Genomic DNA, 12,557 nt, shown 5'->3' on the forward strand with positions numbered 1-12,557 from the left:
TATCAAAAGATTCTTGACACTGTCTTCATCCCATTGATTTCCTCCAGCTCTTCCCCTGCTTGACGATCCTGTCGTATTCATTTTACCTTTGTTTTGCGGGTTGTGCCAACAATTTGCCTTGACATGTCCCTTTTTGTTGCACAAATAACATGGAACATTTTTAAAATTGTGATTTCCAAAAAAGCTCGGTGTGCTAGGCGTGGGTAACAATCTACGCCCCCCTTGATTATTCCTTATCTATCCATGTCCTCCTCGGAAGTAACCACGTCCTCTCCTTGAATTCGTCCCTGCAAACAGTACTTCTTGGTTTCCTGAATTGTTGCCTACATCTTCGCCTTTGATGGAAATTTCATATTGTAGCAATTTCGCCCAAAGATCCTCAAAGTTAGGAAGTGAAGGAAGACACAAGAGAGATGTAACCAGCATGTGATAATCTGACCCAAGCCCGTTTAGCACTTGTTGAACTTTATCCTTATCAGAAATCATACAACCCACCATAGCCAATTGGTCTGTGATGATCTTCACCTTGTTCATATACTCTGTAACAGTCATGCTCCCCTTTCTTAGGAGCTGAAACTCCCTCTTCAAATGCATAATTCTTGCTTCTGAAATTTGTGAATATGTCTTTGCAAGTTGTTCCCACAGCTCCACCGCTGAACACTCATCTGGAATACCTACAAGAACCTCTTGTGAAAGAGTAGAGGTAATGTAGGCTACAACAGCCTGATCTCGTTTTCTCCAAGCAGTAAATTCAGGGTTTTGAATCAGCCTGTTAGAAGCCCCTCCTTTATCATCCATAACTTCTTGCACAATAAATTCTGTTGGTGGAGAAATTGTTCCATCTAGGTGTCCATAGAGGTCGAGACTCTTAATAAAAGGCAGTATCTGCCTTTTTCAGGTCAAGTAGTTGTTGTTATTCAATTTTTCAGAGATAAGTTGACCTAGAAAACTAGATGGCAGGGTAGGAGAATCCATGAAAACTGAAATTGAAACAAGGAAAATATGACAAACGAACCTGTCTGACTGCTGCCAAATACTCAAGGATTAACGTCAGATCTAAGATAGATTCTGACGAATGGAATATGAATGCAGGAGAAGTTTGGAAGGAAAACTCAAGTTGGATTGTAACAAAGGTAGAAGGAATAGAACTAGAAGAAAGAATTCAGATCTGAATTTGGGTTCAGATCTAAACAAAACGAGAATATTTAAAATGATGAAAGAAATCACACCTGGACAAATTTAGGCATCGGGAATCTTCAGATCCAAGACTGATAAAAGAAATCACACACGATCTGATCTAACGATCAAATCTGGAGTCAGATCTGCAGTCACGCAAGATTTGGGTTCAAATCTAAACAAACGAGAATGTTCAAAATTGATAAAAGAAATCACGCCTGGACAGATTCAGGCCTCGGGAGTCTTCAGATCGAAAACTAATAAAGGTAATCACGCACGATCTGATCTAATCGATCAGATCTGGAGTCAGATCTGCAGTCACGCAAGATCTGATTCCAGGATCAGATCTGGAATTGAACAACGCTCAGATCTGTGAACAGACCTGCAGTCACACAGGGTCTGATCTAATGATCAGATCTGGGATCAAATCTATCCCGATCGAGGGTACAGAGATCTATATTGAGATAAGAGAATAACAAGACCTTAAACAGAAAAATATTGGTGAGAAATAGAAGGACTGGGGAAGGATTCAGATAGTAGAAGAGAGAGGAAGAAAAAAACTGGAAGGCACTACTCACCTGGAACGTCGGTCTCACTGGACACCTTCTTTGGAGACAATTCAATGCACAGAGGCCTGGTGCTCTGATACCATGTTAGAATGGACCACCGTACACGTGAAGTGCAAGAAGAAAGGAGGCAGGATGAAAAGAAGGGTTGCGGCAGCAAAGGGAGACTCCTTTCTCTTAGGAGTCGTGCCCTATTCCATGTATGTATTTATATACAAAAAATAGAAAGTGGGTTGGATCAATTATGATTTGGATCCATACCCGAATACATTAAAATTACATATTACATCAGAAACAGAAAACCCGATCTATATTAGAGACCCAACTTCAGTTTTATGATACAGTCTTAATAATATGATTATCATCGGTAGTGATAAGAAGGATATTGATGATATTAAAAATATTCTTAAAGAAAATTTTAATATGTCTGACCATGGTTTCTTGAGGTATTTCTTAGGTATTGACTTAGTTGTCAAGGGGACACCTATGCAACCTAGGCGCAGCACCACCACTTAGGCTTTTGGGTTTGATCAGTGAGGCCCTTTTTTACTGCCTAAGCATTGCCTAGCTCTCCTAGGCTGGGCCCGCCTAGGTTTAAAGCATAATTTTCTCCTCTTTTTTAACTTGGTTGACCAAGAGGTGGTATACAAAGGAGAAGGGTGTAACCACTTTCCTTTTTTGCTCTCTCCCTCTCTCATCGTTCCATTCTCTCCCGCTCGGTTTTTTGCAGCAAGAACTTTCACAAGTATGCTCCTCTCTTAGTTTCTCTCTCTCTATCTCTCAGGTTCTCACTCTCGCTCTCAGTCTCTCTCTGGGTTTTCTTCTTCTTCTATCCCCCCCAACCTTTTTTCCTTCTCTTTTCTTTTTCTATAGTTTATATTTTTCAGTTATATATATATATATATATATATGTTTGTTTGGTTGTTTCTAGGTTATGTTTGTAAGTTATATTTCTGAGTTTATATATATATCCGTGTTGTGAAAAGCGTTGAGGCGTAGTGAGGCGCTCCACCAAAAACCGAGGCGAGGCATAAGCCTCGAGGCATAAAGCGTAAGCCTCAAAAAAAAAATTTTGAAAACTTTAAAAAATGTATAAAAAATATCTAAAAATACAAATAAATAAAGAAATGCTTTATTGATGAAATAACAACCAATAAGAAATAGAAAATCTCAAATAAGTACTAAAAAATATGAGTTTAACATATAAAAGTAACTAAAAAATGATTATATAACTGAAAAATATATGAGATTAACCAAAAAAAGTTAAAATTTACAAAGAAACTGATTACATAACTGAAATAACTGGAAAATATATGAGATTAACCTACAAAAGTTAAAATATATGAGATTATTCTAAAAATATGAGATTAACATTTAAAAGTAACTAAAAAATGATTACATAACTGGAAAATATATGAGATTAACCAACAAAAGATAAAATATACTAAAAAACCGATTACATGACTGGAAAATATATGAGATTAACCAACAAAAGTTAAAATATATGAGATTATTCTAAAAAATATGAGATTAACATATAAAAGTAACTAAAAAACTGATCACATAACTGGAAAATATATGAGATTAACCAAAAAAAGTTAAAATATACTAAGAAATTGATTACATAACTGAAATAACTGGAAAATATATAAGATTAACCTACAAAAGTTAAAATATATGAGTTTATTCTAAAAAATGTGAGATTAACATATAAAAGTAACTACAAACTGATTACATAACTGGAAAATATATGAGATTAACCAACAAAAGTTAAAATATACTAAGAAACTGATTACATAAACTGAAAAATATATGAGATTAACCTACAAAAGTTAAAATATATGAGATTATTCTAAAAAATATGAGATTAACATATAAAATTAACTAAAAAACTGATTACATAACTGAAAAATATATGAGATTAACCAACAAAAGTTAAAATATATTAAGAAACTAATTACATGACTGAAATAACTGAAAAATATACGAGATTAACCAACAAAAGTTAAAATATAGTAATATACTAATAAACTTATTACATAACTGAAATAACTGAAAAATATATGAGATTAACCTACAAAAACTTTGTTGATTATGTCTCAAAAATCTTGTTGTAAAAAAAAAAGTGAGGCACAGAGGGTCGCACCTCAAGGCGAGGCGCGCCTTTTGCGCATCAAGGCGCGTTTTTTATAACACTTATATATGTGTGTGTGTGTGTGTGTGTGTGTGTGTGTGTGTGTGTGTGTGTGTGATCTGTTTGATTGTTCATTTTCATAGTTCACACTTCACATGCACACTCACACATAGATGTTGATGCACACATATATATTTGTTTTCTGTGTGTAAATATATATAATTATGTATATAAGATAAGAAAACAGATTATATATAAATTACACACACAGATATATATATATATATATATAATGTATCTGTTCTTTTTTCCTTTTCTCACACACAACACACTCACACTCAGTTGTTGATGCATATATATAATTGTTTTATGCATGTAAATATATATAATTATATATATTTACATATTATAACTTATAAGTGTATGTAATTATGTATATGTATATATTGTATAGTTTATGTATATGTTTTTCAAGTATACTGATATATATTATCTTATGTTTTTGTTGCTTACTCCTTTTAATTTAGCAAATTTACATTTTTTTGTTTAGAACAATGGAAGGGGCTTCTTCTGCAAGTGCTAGTGGGTCTACTCCATGTTTGGCATTTCCAGATTTGGAAGATGATGTGATTGGCTTGAAGTGAAAATCTAGTGATCCAACATGGAATTGGGCATATTGTAAGGACAAAAAATGATTTGAATTTTGTGACGTGCGCTAAATGTAAGACTTATAAAGGAGGCATATATTGAATTAAGCAACATCTACTTGAGATTGGAAACAATGTGAAGGCATGTGATAAAATCACACCAGAAATCAAGAAAGTACTTTATGAGTACATGAAGGAATCAAAGAAAAAAGATGAAAAAATTAAAAAAAGAGAGTTAATATATATGAAAGGAGATCTAAATACATGTTCTCAAATTCAGATTCAGGTGAACGACCTGTAATTTCGCAGATGAAAGGGCAACCGAGTAGTAACTTTGGCTTGAACCACCACAATTAAAAGGACCTATGGATTTATACTTTCGAGGTGATACAGAAAAAGGAAGGCAAGGAAACAATAGTGGATTGAAACAAATTGTGCTAGAGAACCGTTTCAAGAAAACAAAAAAGATGTAGTGTGTGAATACATTGGTAGGTGGTTTTATAAAGCAGAAATACATTTTCATACATAAAAGTTGTCTTCCTTTCATAGTATGATTGAAATTATAGGCCAGCATGAACCTGGGAAGATGCCTTCATCATACCACAAGTTGCGAGTGCCAATTTTGGCTAAAGAAATTATGAAAACAAATTAATTCTTGGACCAATATAAAGTGCAATGGGCCAAATATGGATGCAGCATAATGTCAGATGAATGGACTGATACTAAGGTCTGAACACTTATTAATTTCTTGGTTAATTACACTTTGGGTACAATGCTTTGGAAATCAGTTGATGAAGTGCTTTTTCAAATGTTGAATGAGATTGTTGAAGAAGTTTGTGAAGAAAATGTTGTTCAAGTTGTTACTGATAATGCATTCAATTACATCAAAGCTGGTAAAATGTTGATGGAAAAAAGAAAGCACTTGTTTTGAATTCCTTGTGTTGCACATTGTGTGGATTTGATGCAGGAAAATATAGGAGTTGCAATATTTAAAGATCATCTTTGAAAAAGCAAATCAATTGATCTTATTTATATATAAACATAATCAAGTGTTTTGTATGATAAGAACCTACACACAAAGGGACCTACATAGGCCAGCAAAAACAAGGTTTGCTACAAGGTTTTTGACCCTTGAAAGGATTGAGGTTCATGTTTGTTGGAGATGATTGATTCAAAAGTAGTTTCTCAAGAATATCAGCTGGTAAAAGATGTGAAAACATAGTTTTGAGCACAAAATTTTGGAACGCATCTTCATCGCCTTTGACAACTAAGTTGCTTGTTTGATTTTTTGATTTTTTGATTTTTTTATTAGTAAGTCGTGTTATGTGTGTAGATTTTTTCTCGAATATTTGTGTGCCTATATTTTTATTTGGTGGTTAATTGATTATGTTTTATTTTAGATTTTTCGAAGTCTCCTTCATGTTTATGTCATAGAGATGATCATGTGATCAATGCAGAAGCATTGATAATGTACCAGTCATTGAGATATGTATTTTGTGGTGCTATTATTAGAAGTGAACTGTATAGATTTAAGCAACATATTGCAGGTCTTTGTCAATTTGTACATCCATGTCATTCTATATCTATTCATGTCACTTTTAGTGCTAATGTTATTGCTAAACTAGAAGGAATTAAAAGAAGAATATTGCAAAAATGCAAAGAAGAAATTTCAACCATTATTCCAGATTCTAAAGATGATGATGATGACCCACCACGGAAAACTCAATTAACTTCACTTGCCAGAAAAAAGACGGCAACAAGGATTTTTTGTCCTAATTCGTGGCCTATACAGTTAGTTTTAGGATCTTTATAGTTTAGAGATGAAAAATAGCATATGACATGTTGGTTAAAGGTGATGTTTTTAGTTATCATGAACTATCAATAGTTCATTTATGACTTATGACATTTTAGTATGATTTGGATGTGAATTTAATATTGTTAAGACTTTAATTGTGTTTAAATTATGTAGTTACCTTTTATTTACATTGTTAGTTGCATGGTTTGTTTATTCAATTGTTCACTTCTTATTTGTCTATTGCTTATTTTATTTCTATTGTTATTTTTTTTTGTATACATGATTTTATTTTTTGTATGGCTTGTTTATTTAATTATTTATTTATTCTTAATTATTTTTAGGAGATTATTTAATATAATTGCTTTACAATGTTCGACGACATGTGTTTTGTCTATTGCTTATTGTTGATTGATTTTATGTTGTATACATGTTTGTTATTAATTTTAACAGTTTGTTTACATATTTTGTGTATTTTTTTAATTGGGGTACTGACTAGTCCACCTTGCGCCTAGTCCTTTTAAGGGCTTCCCTCCTAGGTTCTGCATATCGTCTTTGACAACTAAGGGTATTGAGGTTACCCAAATGAAATTGACAGATAAAAAGGTAGTAAATACTCCGGAGGCTATCAATGCAAGAATGAGGGTCAATGATGGCACTCCTTTAGAGGATCTCACTCCTTATCATCAATTAAATGAATCCCTCACACATTTATCCATTATTCAACCTAAGATAGTCAGTTTCAGTATTCGCCAATCATGGTTCACATGGTTGTTATTAGAATTATTATATATTTGAAAGGGCACCATAACTAAAAGGCTTTTATTATCATCTTCCCCATCTTTAAACTTAATTACCTATACTATTTCAGATTAAGGAAGCAATTTTAATAATCGCATTTCTACTATAGGTTATTGTATCTTTCTTGGTGATTCGTTCATCGCTTGGAGGTATAAAAGCAGAGTATCGGGCAACGACAACCACCACCATGGAGATTATTTGACTCAACGTTTAAAAACTCGCCGAGTCAACTCGTTGACTCGGCTCGGCTCGGCCCTCCAGCGAGTCAACCCGGTAAGGCATACTCGGGTTGCCAAGACTCGGGCATGACTCGGCTTGACTCGGCCGAGTCACGAGTCACGTCGAACTCGGGCGAGTTCTGTCGTTTTCGGATTTACAAAACTCGCTGGAGGACTCGCGCGACTCGGGACGAGTCATGGGTCAAATATAATCGGACAACTCGGATGGTTTGTGTTAATGGCATTTTTGCAATATTATTTCTTTTACCCTTTAAGTTGTTAACGAAAAGTCGAAAACCCTTAAGGTTTTCACTGTTCATTGTGTTCAACCCTCGACTGAAGAGAGGAAAAGCCGAGAAGGTGTGGCTGCAGCTCCAGCCATCCGACAAGAACTCCGGCGAGAAAAGCAACGGCGGAAAGGAGTTTTCGGCGTGAACAGTGACGTCGACGTGAATAGTGACGCCGGTGTGAACATTGTTTATTTTTTTGCGTTTTGTATTTGCATCGCGAACAGTAACTCCGGCGTGAACAGTGACGCCGACGAAGGCACATCGACGGTGAATACTGAATAGTAAGGCATCGTCGCAGCTCCAACATGTCTTCTCCAGCAAAAATAGTGCATCGGCGAGATTTTTCGACGCCACCAGGTATGTTTTTTCAAATTTTCCCCTTTTGTGTTTCTTTCTGCCGCTGCGATAATTTCCGGCAAGATTTTCCGGCGAGTTTTGTAAAGGATTCAAGGATTCAAGGTGGTCCTTCAGCTGCTGCGACCTCGCCTGTGAGGCGTACGCCTCAGTACTTGAAGCGTACGCCTCACAGGCGAGGCGTACGCCTCAGTACTTGAAGCGTACGCCTCACAAGCGAGGCGCACGCTCTAGGTACTGAGGCGCACGCTATCGATACTGTCTCAAAGCATGCTAATTTATCATGCCTTTGCTTTTAATTCGATGAAATTTATCTTTCATCCTTCCAAGAGATCCAAACTAAAGGTGCTCATTTTTACAGCACGTTCTTGCTTTCTCCACACCAAATCATGTGACTTCAAATCCTTCCATCAAATTCCAAACTTTCATTTGGCTCTCTATGCTTGGGGGAATTGTGTCCAAGGACAATCTGAATCACTATATGATAAACATATTGTATATCCATGCATGTACACATACAAACCTGCACACTGAAATTCTGATGACTTCAGGAGCTGAATTGTTATCAGGGATACACATTGAAAACTAGGCACAGACACACAAATACTGCAAGTCAAATTCCTCAGCCTTTAATAAATATATGACAAGTTCACTGGATTTTTCCATTGAGAACTTCCACATGGTTACATAAATTGTACATCACCAGGGGTATTTATATAATTTTACAAAAAGGACAAGAAAAAACTCCTCTCAAACAATATCAATTTGATGGTCATGACTTTAACCAAAAAATGCATTTGTAAAATCTCAGCAACCAGTATTTTCAGGGAAACAAAATGCAAAAGGAAATGTGTAATTTGATTACATGGATACATGTGTACATGTATTATGTGTGAACGCTGATCAAGTGAATGCTGATCAAGTTCATTTCTTTCGCTATTTTAACCAAACAGATTTGACAAAAAAAATTAGCATGGATCCATTATTTATTTATTTTGGCAATGAAGCATGCACTAATGGTTTTTTTTGTTGTTGATAACCTGATCGTGCTAGTGTTAATAGTAAAAAAAAATGATAACTTGCCTATGTTGATGAGCATATACAATGTTCAGTTTGTGTGCATTATGTAGTGTACCATGTATAGTTTTAGTTTTATACTTGTATGACACTATGTTTTTAACTTTCCTTGGTGGGTTTGTGCATAATCTACTAACCGTACGTATGTTTTTAACTTTTCAAATTTAACAGTTTTAGATTTATCAAATCATCAAAGAAATGTCAGAAGAAGGATTTTCAAGGACTCCAATAACATTCAGTAAAGGAAAGAACCCTGTGTGGGATTTTGGTTTACCACTTGATAAGAAAAAGAAGAGGGTACAATATACTTGGTGTACAAAACAAATGAGTGGTGGCATTAATAGACTTAAGTATCATCTTGCTGGTATTAAAGGAGAGGTGGAACCATATGACAAAGTCGAAGAATCTGTAAGAAAAAAAATTAGTAAGAAATTGGAATCATTTAAGGAACACAAATTATATAAGAAAAATATTGTAAATGAGATTGGTTCCTTTGTTGAAGTAAATGATAATGATATGGACTTGTCATATGAAAGTGATGAGTCTTCTGAGAAAAGATATATAAAGGGAAAAAATTGATGAATGATGCCCCAATCTTGATGCTTTTGTAAATGAGTCATTTAAGGAACACAAATAATCTTGATGCTTTTGTTCAAGTGAAGGTAGGGTCTCCATCAATGAAACAACTTGGAATAAAAGAAGCTTTGGATAAAAAAGCTAGAGATAGGTTATGTTCAGCTATTGTGGGATTTTTTTATCATTCAGCCATTCCTTTCAATGCAGCCAATTCTCCTTACTTTACGAAGATGATTGAAGTTTGTTCCTCAGTAGGAATGGGATTGAAACTGCCTTCTTCATCTGAGATTTCTGGAAGATTGTTACAAGAAGAAATTAAAAAAATTGATGATTATTTCAAAGAATACAAGGAGTCTTGGGCTGAAATGGGTTGTTCTATTATGGCTGATGGTTGGAAAGATGCAACACAAAGGACATTGATAAATTTTTTGGTTCATTGTCCAAGGGGCATTTACTTCTTGAAATCAGTTGATGCAACAAGTATCGTGAAGAATCGAGAAAATTTATTAAAATTATTTGATGAAATGGTGGAAATAGTAGGTGCAGAGAATGTTGTTCAGGTATATTATTCTGTTCTTTTGTAATTTTCTATTAAACATTGATATTTATAATTTGTCTAGTATGTTAATAATGTTTTGAAATTAAAAAATGTCAGATAATCACAGATAATGCAGCCAACTATGTCACACGGACTCGGCTCCAAGGTCGCCGCACCCGCGTCGACACGCACCGACACGGGTGCGGACACGGGTGCGGCTCGGACTCGGTCAACCCGACCCTGGGTGTGGTCAACGCATCCAGGGTCATTTTGGTCCATTTTTTGGAAAAAAAAAATTTGAAATTTTTTTTTTTAATTTTCTGGGCTACAGCTGTAAGGAAAAAAACCCATCACAACTAAAAAAACCTGTACACTTTCAAGTTTTAAGTACAGAATGGGCACAACTCAAGTTTTTGTGGTTTTTTCCTGTATGAAGAAAGTGAATTATTACAGTGTATGAAGAAAGTGCCCAAAAGTGAATTATTCCTGTACAAAGAAAGTGTACAGAATGCCTTCACAACTCATCACCTGTCCCCTAATGGGCACAACTTTGACCGAGTCTATTATATATATATATATATATATATATATATATATATATATATATATATATATATATATTTTTTTTTTTTTTTTAATATATATATAGCCGAGTCCCCGTGTCCAAAAATTTTGAAATTGCACCGCACCCGTGTCGCACCCGCACCTGCACCCATGTGACATAGGCAGCCAACTATCAGGCAGCTGGAAAGATGTTGGAGGATAGGAGGAAAACCATATTTTGAACTCCTTGTGCAGCTCATTGCATAGATCTCATGCTTGAAGATTTGTCTAAGATAAAAAGCATAGCTGGATGTGTGGAAAAAGGATCACGAAGTTCATCTACAATCATACTTTTGTTTTGAACCTAATGAGGACTCAATTTTCTAATAAGAAAGAAATTCTAAGACTGGTTACTACAAGATTTGCCACTAATTTTATCATGCTTCAATCTTCAATCTTTGCTAGAACATCAAAGTGGTCTTAAAAAAATGATGGCATCAGATGAATGGAACAATTCAAAATATTCATCATTTGCTGAGGGAAAAGAGATGGAGGATATTATATTGAATAGTAATTTTTGGAGAGTCGTAGAGTCAACTGTTAAAACTATAGAACCTCTGGTCAAAGTTTTGAGAATGGTCGATGGAGAAGAAAATCCTACAATGGGTTATCTTTATGAAGCTATGGATAGAGCCAAAGAGGCTATAAAAGAAATCCATGACAATGACGAGAAAAAGTATAAACCTTATTGAAAAATAATTGACAATCATTGGGAAAATCAACTTCATCACCCTCTTCATGCAGCAGCATACTATCTCAATCCCAAATACCACTATAGTCCACAATTTTCTAAGGTATGTATTTGTTTATATCTTTTTATTAATTATTTTAAATTTTGAATATGAACTTTCTTTTATCAATTATCAATTTAATGTATTTGACTATTTGCACTATTTCATGTAATTCACAAAGCATCTTGAAGTAAGTCGTGGTTTAATTAAATGTATTGAGAAGTTGGAGCCAAATATTTCAGCTAGAGTAAGAGCATGCAAGCAACTTGAGTTATTTGAAGACGCAAGTGCAGATTTTGGTACTTCTATAGCTGTTATGACTAGAGATGAGCATAAGTCAGGTGATTTATCTTTAACATTATTGTTGTGTTGTGCAAAAGAATATTTCTTTAATCAACTTTTCATTTTTTTGTGTTTTGTCTTTATGCAGCAATGTGGTGAAAATGCATAGAATATGTGCCCCCGATCTTCAAAAAATTGTTATTCGTATACTTAGTCAAACATGTTCTTCATATAGATGTGAACGAAATTGGAGTACCTTTGATCAAATTCATACTAAGAGAAGAAATAGATTAGCTCAAAAGAAACTTAATGACTTAGTGTTTGTCCATTATAATTTATGTCTGAGAGAAAAGCAATTAAAGAGAACACGTCTTGACCCAATTTCTTTGGACAATATATATTTGCAAACACCAATGGATGAATGGGTCATGCAAGAAGGAGTTTTAGATGGAGATAAGGTAAAACCGTAAAAGTTTGTTTGATATTTTAACTTGATTAAAAAAAAATTAATTTAGTTTTTTGTCTTTCTCTATTGCATGTTAACTCAAATGTGTCATATTTTATTGAATGAAGGATTTCTTAAGAGACTTGGAGATGGAAGTTGAAAACATTGAAGAAGCTAATCTTATTGATGACGAAGGTGGTGATGGAGTTGAAGATGAAGATGCAACGGAAAATGCAACCACTAGTACTCCAATTCAGCCATTAATTTCTACTTCCAACTCAAGAATTGATTCAAATGAAGTTCCAAATAATAACACTTCGACTCTAT

The 12,557-nt window shown here is 34.4% G+C and overlaps 1 protein-coding gene across 4 annotated transcripts in view; it reads right to left on the reverse strand.

Moving 5' to 3' along the window:
- Window positions 1-12,557, reverse strand: part of LOC149820971 (putative inactive DNA (cytosine-5)-methyltransferase DRM3) — a 149,764-nt gene that overhangs the window by 15,720 nt on the left and 121,487 nt on the right. The gene's annotated exons all lie outside the window — the stretch shown is intronic.

This window comes from Nuphar pumila, chromosome 12 (genome assembly GCF_984573655.1).
Source record: "Nuphar pumila chromosome 12, dmNupPumi1.hap1.1, whole genome shotgun sequence".
Taxonomy (NCBI): domain Eukaryota; kingdom Viridiplantae; phylum Streptophyta; class Magnoliopsida; order Nymphaeales; family Nymphaeaceae; genus Nuphar; species Nuphar pumila.